Genomic DNA, 8,068 nt, shown 5'->3' on the forward strand with positions numbered 1-8,068 from the left:
CTGAGCAACCCTGCAATACAACTCTCTTTGTCAAGGATGCTGACAAAAGAGGAGGGAGGAAAGAGTAGAGGGAAAGAACATGAGTAACTATAGCCATTCAGAGAGCCACGTGCAGCTGTGCACTGCGTGAGGCACCAAACTAGCTTGAGGCCCCTTGTTAAATTCATGTCTGCCAAGGGCAGCTCACTGCTGATGAAGTAGTTTGCAGGGTGCAGGCTTTAGGGACTGTTTGGGATTGTTTGATGGTCCATGTGAAAGGTAAGTGGACTTGGTCCATTTTCCCAGTGAACTTGGTCAGAGGTGTGAGGGAGGCTTCTCCTTTGGTGGAGATTTCTCTCCCAGTTGGCTTTGTTAGCTTGGTCTCTGTCCCTGTAGTGCTGTGGGAGAGCATGTCCTCAAACTGTTAGCCTGTCCCTCTTCTGTCTGTCCATTCGTTCCTGGTCCATCTGTCTTAATCACGTGGGAGGCAGGAAGCACAGCCAGGACTGTTTTGCTGGCTGGTGTTCAGCTCACTACTGAGTTTCTTCAACGAATGAAGCAGAATGATGGGTTACTGATGTCTTGCACTAATACCTTGCTAGCAGATCTATTGCTCTCATGCCACGTTACCATTCGGTAGAGAGTTAATTGCAAACTTTGACAAAGAGTGGGCTGGGGAATACAGCATCTAAAGTTACACAACAAGTGAGGACAGGTTCTGATTTAGCAGAATGATTAGCATTGAACATATCCAGGTATCCATTTAACAATTTGAGAGCCAAACCTTCACCCCAGACCTGATTCTTACATTCCTATTTGAATGCCTTAAATATTGGGAAACTTTGGCTTTCAAATCCACATGACTGGGACTGTTTCTCTTTCTTGTTTCCAGTCAGCTGCAATTTGGAAAATTCATGCAGGTTAGCCTGACAGTAATCACAGTCATGATTTGCTGCTCATATTGTGATGAAATGTAGATCACAATTATTTATGAGGTTTATAGTTCCACATTTTTCTGAAAAATTCTAAGTGATTCATTTGTTGTGTAAGACCTCATGTGCAAGCAAAAATAGCTTTTTCTGGCAAGAGTTGCAACCTAAACGAGTTATCAACAGGACTTCTTCCACTGTAAGTGCTGAATGAGCTTTCTTTTCTTATTCTGCAAAGACTGTTTTGTATAACTGTACAATCAAACCTGAAGACCCATAGTTATTTAATTGGTTTTGGTTGCGTTGGTCTTTCTGGAAAAAAATGTTTTCCAGTTACATAATTCGAACAATCAAAATAAGCATTCAGCACAACAGATACATGATGGTTGATATGTTACCTTCAGTGGCAGCCTGGTCTCCTCAAGATTCGTCCTCACAGATGACCCAGAAGAGGGCTTAAATGTTTAATAATTGTTTCTTTCTGTCCTTGTTTCAATCAGTCAATCACTGATTGATCTGATTGATCAATGAGTGATCACACATCTTACATTCAATAGTACAGAAAAGACAAATGATCTGAAACACTGAGACACATCTTACCATCAATAGTACAGAAAAGACAAATGATCTGAAAAGAAATGCATCTCTACCAAAGAAAAGGGTGCAATCTCACAGGTATCAGGTTGTCAGCAGCAATTCAGGATCATTTTTGTGCTTACCCACACTGTCAGCTGAGTTATTTATTTATGTATTTATTTACAGATTTGCAGAATTTCTGACATCTACATGCATCCATATTGTTTCCCCTTTTTTTCAGGCTATGGGCCTAGGTGTTCTGGGGAAGAAACAATATACATTTCAAGCATGCTAAAGAAACTATAAGTTCATAAGTCCCATATGAAAAAATTGTCCCTTACAGACAGAAATCTGGGGAGAGATTAGTTGCTTTTAATGTTTGGCAAAGCATATATACCAAAAAGTCTTTCTAACTTGTTTTGAAGGCATGAAACAGTAGTGAATACCTAACTTCTCTTGGGCCTCTATTCAATAACTAATCGCTTACTTTGTGAGGAGATGGTGTCTTTTCCAGTCTTCAAATAATTTTTCTGCCTCTCTCCTGTACTTTTTCCAATATTTCAAAGTCTTATAAAATACAGCCAACAGGACTGATGTGCTCTAGTAATGTTTTACCAATGGTCTACAATAAGGTAGAATTGTGTAGATCCTATTTTCAATTTAGCTCCTACTTAGGAACTCCTGCTTTCTTTCTTAGCTCCTACTGTCTCACTTTTTTTTGTCAAAGGGTAGTAGTAGCTAATTTGCCAATGTCTCTGGCATTCAAGCTGAGGTTTTATTGCTTTTCCACCAGGATCCCTACATCGTTTTCATGAGTAACTTTCCAAGATGTAGTCACTCATTCTATGTATGTGGTCTGCATCCATTGTTCTTAAGACTGTAAGGGGTTTTACTTTCAACTATATATAATATATTTTAATGAATCAGTTTAATTAGCATTTGAGATTACACAGAGGGACTGTCTCAAGTAAAGGCACAGTTGAAGAGGTTCTAAAATAAATCAATATAATGAACACTAATTGCTTAAGGCAGATGGTATTCTCTCTAGAGTTCTAAAAGAACTCAGATATAAAATTGCTGAACTGCTAACTGTGATATTTAAATAAGCCCTACACTGAATGCTCTGGTACCAGAGGGTTGGAAGATGGCTAACACGTCACCAACTTTAAAATCATTTCAGGGGTGATCCAAGGAACTACAGACCATACTGATAAACCTGATAAAAATCACACTAAAGAATGAATTTAATTAACACATTTATAACTATGATATGATGGCAAATAACCAACACTTGTTTTATACAGAAAATCATATATCATAATTCTATCAGAATTCTTTGAAGAAATCATTGATGATATGGATTGGTTAGCAAAAATGAGCTTTATTTGGATTTTCAAAACGCTTTTGGCATAGTTCCTCTCCAAAAGCTTTTAAGGAAACCATAGTGTTATGGAATGAGATCTTCTTGTGGGCCTATGATATATTCAAGTCAGAAATTAAAAGATAGAAATAAACTGTGAGTTTTCAGAGTGGAAGGAGCTTCTCAGTATAGTCCATAAAAAGCTATGATGAATCCTGTGCTGTTAAACATAGTCAAGAATAATTTGGGAACAGGGTGAGCATGATGATGTGTGGTGATCCAAAGAGTTGCAGGAAAGTTCCATAATCAGTGACTGCACTATAAAATGGCAAATGAAACTACATGCTGATAAATAGAATGTAATGTGTTGATGTAAACAGTCTTGAGAAGCTATATGTAACAAAAATCTTTGCGTTAACTAATATCACTTAGAAAAAATTATTTTGAGGCCACTGTGGAGAGTTCACTGAGAACTTCAGCTCAGTGTTCAATAGCAACCAAAAGCAAACAAAAAACCTACATAGGGTATTATTGTTCAGAAAAGAAATAATGAACAGCACAAAAACAGTCCTGTAGACATCCATGATACACACATTCCTTGAAAACTTCATATAGTTCCAGTTACCCCTCACTTCCCCAAAAATGGTAAAGAGAAATAAAAAGAATACAGAGAACAGTGGGAAAGGTAAGTAAAAAATCACATACATATACTGCCTAGCAGTATTCAACCTGGGAGCAAAACATTTAAGGGAAGATATATGGATGTTTATAAAATCATGACTGCCAAGGAGAAGGCAAAGAGGAAATTGTCAGATGGCACTTTCAAAACAAGAAAAGGAGATACTTGTCCAGATTACATGTAGTTAATCTGTGGAGTTTGGTGCTGCAAGATGCTGAGAATGTTGAAAGATTACATGCTTTTGGAAGCCAATTAGAGAAAACATAGAAAAAAGTCCATCAGGAGCTATTAATCATGAGGACAAACACCTCTGAATCAGCAGTTCCTTAAACTGGAATTGGGGAGTGCATTGTGTGAACCGTCACAGTACATTTACCATGTTCTTATTGGGTTTGGTAGGCATCCACTCTGGGTCACTGCATGAAACAGGATACGAGGCTAAACAGACTTTTGTCTCACCCAGGGCAGTTGTTCTTATATTACATTTTTAATTAAAATTGTCTGTATCATTCTGTATATTGAATGCTCTGTTCAAATGCATAACTTTATCATAGTGCTTTTTGGGTGTTGCAGTTACACAGAGATCCCTCCCCAAGCAGTGTCTCTCTGGCATTATGAGGCATATGTGCATATAATAATGCTGTGCCTGAGGAGTTCAGTTGTCCCTGTTCTTCAGACGGCACTGGAAGAGCTGCTCCTCTGGTGCTGCATTCTGCTGAGACACAATGAACAGCCAGTGCACCTCGGTGAGCAGGAAGAACTCTCCTCCTCTCAAAGGCTGCTTTAACTGCTTCCTGCCTAGGACAGTGGCATAGTTTAGGCTATGATCAGAGGGCCAGCACAGGAGGGGAAAAAAAGCAGGATAACGATGTACCTATCAGAGAAAAACATGGTTGGTAATGCCCCTCAAATATTACAGTTTGACCAACCCCTTTCATCAGCAGTAGGATCCCAGCTGTGGCATTAACACTGAAAAAACACAATTCTTGATCTATCCTTTCAATTAAGTATTGCTAAATAATAATTGAAAGGAGTTGGATACGTTTTAAGCTTATATGGACACACAATTTATTTTGAAAACTACTGTGTTGCATTTGTAGCTGTTCCATACATTTTGATAGAGTTGGAAATAATCCCTGAAAAATTGGTCAGAAGTCTCTTAGAGTGCCTAGAGAATTTAATTATCTTTATTTCCATTTGTAAATTCTACTGCAGCTGTTTTCCAGACAGAAAATTAGCCATGGTCAGCTATGTGCATGGACACTTTATTTTATATCTTCTGTCTTTTCCAACTCCAAGAGTGCCTCAAGAAACTGTCTGAGCTTCTCTTTTACATTCACCTGCATGGCATTATGGTGTTGCTTTTGAGACTGGGGATGGCTGAAACTGCAAAGCAAAGTTTGATAGCGCTTGTTAAAACATTTCAGTAAAAAAAAAAGAAAAAGATGTAGACAGGTCTAGTGCTTAATTACAGCAATAAATCAGACGAGGGTGTGCAAGCCTGAGGTGTCTGTGTATGCTTTGGGTGTGCTATGAGACAAAGGATTAATCTGGCCAATTCTCTTTGTAATTCAGATTCTATGAGACAAGCCTAACATTTTTCAATTAGTACTGAAATAGGAAGACAGATCCCTCCACTTGCAAGGAGTTTCTTAGCATGGAATTTCTGCATGTATATTTGAAGTGATCCCAAATGGAAGCTAGACGATTTGCTTCTAACATATTGGGTGTATTAGAAGCAAAGAAATTAAAAATCTCTTTAGCAAACTTGCAGCACTGGTTTTACATGGGAATCTGTAAATATCTTCATAAGCTAGCTCAGTGTGCTTCATAGTTAAGACTGCAATGACTGAAGCTAGGGTGAGGTAACTTTAAAAATGGATCTTCATGCATGAAGAATCTCTAAACAGAACCCACACTGATCTCTGAAAATATTCACAGCCTGGTCAGGTGTTAGTTATTCTATGGTGTACCTCTGCTTGTCAAGCCTGAGGATTGAAACTTGGTTACTAAACAGATGGGTAGTTCCTGTCATTTTTTATTTGGGATAGTTCTGGCAGCAGTCTCCACATATTTTCTGCCAAATCTTTCATCTACACCCTGAACTTCATGGGTCTGATTCCAGATGCAAATTGTATGGTTTGTGATTCTATTTCTGTTAGCTCCTATAACTCTGCCTGAAAGGAACAGTGACCCCATTGTACAGGAATTAATAAGGAGGAGTGACCAAATAAAAAAAAAAAAATTACATGCAAGGGCATAACCTCCATGTGCGATAAGGACACACCCACATTGCAGGGTGCCAAACTCACGTGTCAAGATCACATGCTGTGTTTTGGGTTAAATGACTCTGATTTGTTCCTACAAGGAGTCTCTGTCTTCTGTTTTCTCCATGAGATCTGATAATGGGAACACTTCCAGGACTTTGGGTTATGACATGGGGACAGAGAAACATGCTGGGCTCCAGAAAAGAAGACATGTGGAGCAACTGTCTTTAATTGAGGGAGTGGGGACAGAAGGATGTTTGATTAGAAATATAATTACCAGGCCCATGGCTGGTATTCCAAGATGCATAATCACCTGTCCATGCTCAGAAGGATTTTCCCATAGAACATAAATGTATGCAGGGCTAGAGGCAGGTTTATGCAGGTTGAACCTGTGGGATCTTGTTTTCTGACTTTATTCCTTTGAGGGCAATAGGATTTGTACTGTTGTTATAGCTTCAAGATAGCATTCCAGCCTTTGGAGACTTATTCTTCTATTCCAAGATATTTAATTGGGGGATGGGGGTGTTAAGATCCTCATCCCCTTTGTTGTTTCCTTTGAAGCTTTCATGAAACTCTGATCTGTGGTGCGGAACAGTGAAACAAGTGACATTTTCAGTAGGGGGGAAATTGCAGAAATATTTGCAGTAAGACGCTGTATACAGGTTGTACAATTCTGACTTAGATTCTCTGACTTAAACATTTGCTCCCCTTCCAACCATAGTAGGCCTTTTTTGTAACAGTCATCGAGTAGACTTTCAACTAGGAAGCTCATGAATTCATCAAAGATGCAGGTGTGTTGAACGAGAGCTTGAATAAAGAGTCATGTGTCCTGTATGTTAAGAACGACCTTGTGATCATATATGTGCAGTACAGTATCTGGCAAAAAAGAAGGGTCATTAAAATATGTTCATGAGAATCACACCATAATTTCACCCTCTGCTGATTTACAGCCTTCAGAATACAAGTTAATACAGTTCCCACTCTGAATACTTTTCAAGAGCAAAGAATATGGGCAGCAAACATTGAGGTTTTTTCTTCCTAATTATGATTCCATTTAATGCATTCCTTGGAGATATTCCCATCAGCTAATTTAACTGCACATGCACACACAGTCCTGCTTGGGTAAGAAAGTGATGAAACCAGAATAATTCCCAAAATACAATTTTGAACCCTGCATAACTCAGTAACATCACCATCAGTTTTTTCAAAAACATATTTCAAGAAATTTTTCCTCATTAAGGACTATTTCTTTTTGCCAGAATATTTCTCTTTCTCAAAGTTCCTTGACCAGTAATGAAAATGTACTATTGTATGGAAAGTCATTTTTTTTTCTTCAGCTTTCTCAGATTTAAAGCACATTTAGAGATAGTCTCTTTGCTGAAATCCTGAAGTAGAATGACAGTTCTGGGCAAAAACTAGCCCAAGGCAATTATAACCAAACAATTTCAGGAAGTAATGAGTAATTGGAGATAATTTTTTTAATGGAAAAGCTGGCACAGTCTTTGCCTTGGTCTGCATTTAAATCTGATATCCTAACTGACACAGCAGAAACCCTCATACAGGCATAGATACCCATCATTAAAGAAAATGTCCTTTTGCCATCAAAGCTTTTCATTCAAGAAATTACTCTAATTTATGCCAAGGAGTGGACTGTCCTGCCAGTAGGCTTGTGTAGACCAGGAGATACCACCAGCATAACTGAATGGCGGGGCAAATTTGCATAAAAAAAGTTAGAAGAGAGGCTGATACAAGAGGCACATGTTTATAATACCTCATACCTAAAGCTGCTTCACATGTTTCCTTTATTTTCCTATACATAAATTTTAGTCAGTGAACAGAAGGAGGACTCTACAAAAGTGGATAGTTCCTAAACCTACTTGTTTGAACGATATTTTCTTTAAAGCTTATCCGTTTGCATTGCTAGAAGGCATTGAGATTGGATGCCACAGCATGTTGTGTAGACAGCATGTTAAAACAGAAGGTACTGTGACTTACTTTAGGCTTCAAGGCAATTTACTGGCAGAATAAGTAATTGTCGTGGTTTAATCTCAGTCGGCAACTAAGCACCACGCAGCCGCTCGCTCACTCCCCCCGACCCGGTGGGATGGGGGAGAGAATTGGAAAAGCACAAGTGAGAAAAAACTCGTGGGTTGAGATAAAAACAGTTTAATAATTGAAATAAAATGATAATAATAATATGATAATAATAATAATACACAAAACAAGTGATGCACAGTACAATTGCTCACCACCCACCGACCAATGCCCAGCCAGTCCC

Source organism: Aptenodytes forsteri, unplaced genomic scaffold, assembly GCF_000699145.1.
Source record: "Aptenodytes forsteri isolate BGI_AS27 unplaced genomic scaffold, ASM69914v1 Scaffold92, whole genome shotgun sequence".
Lineage (NCBI taxonomy): Eukaryota > Metazoa > Chordata > Aves > Sphenisciformes > Spheniscidae > Aptenodytes > Aptenodytes forsteri.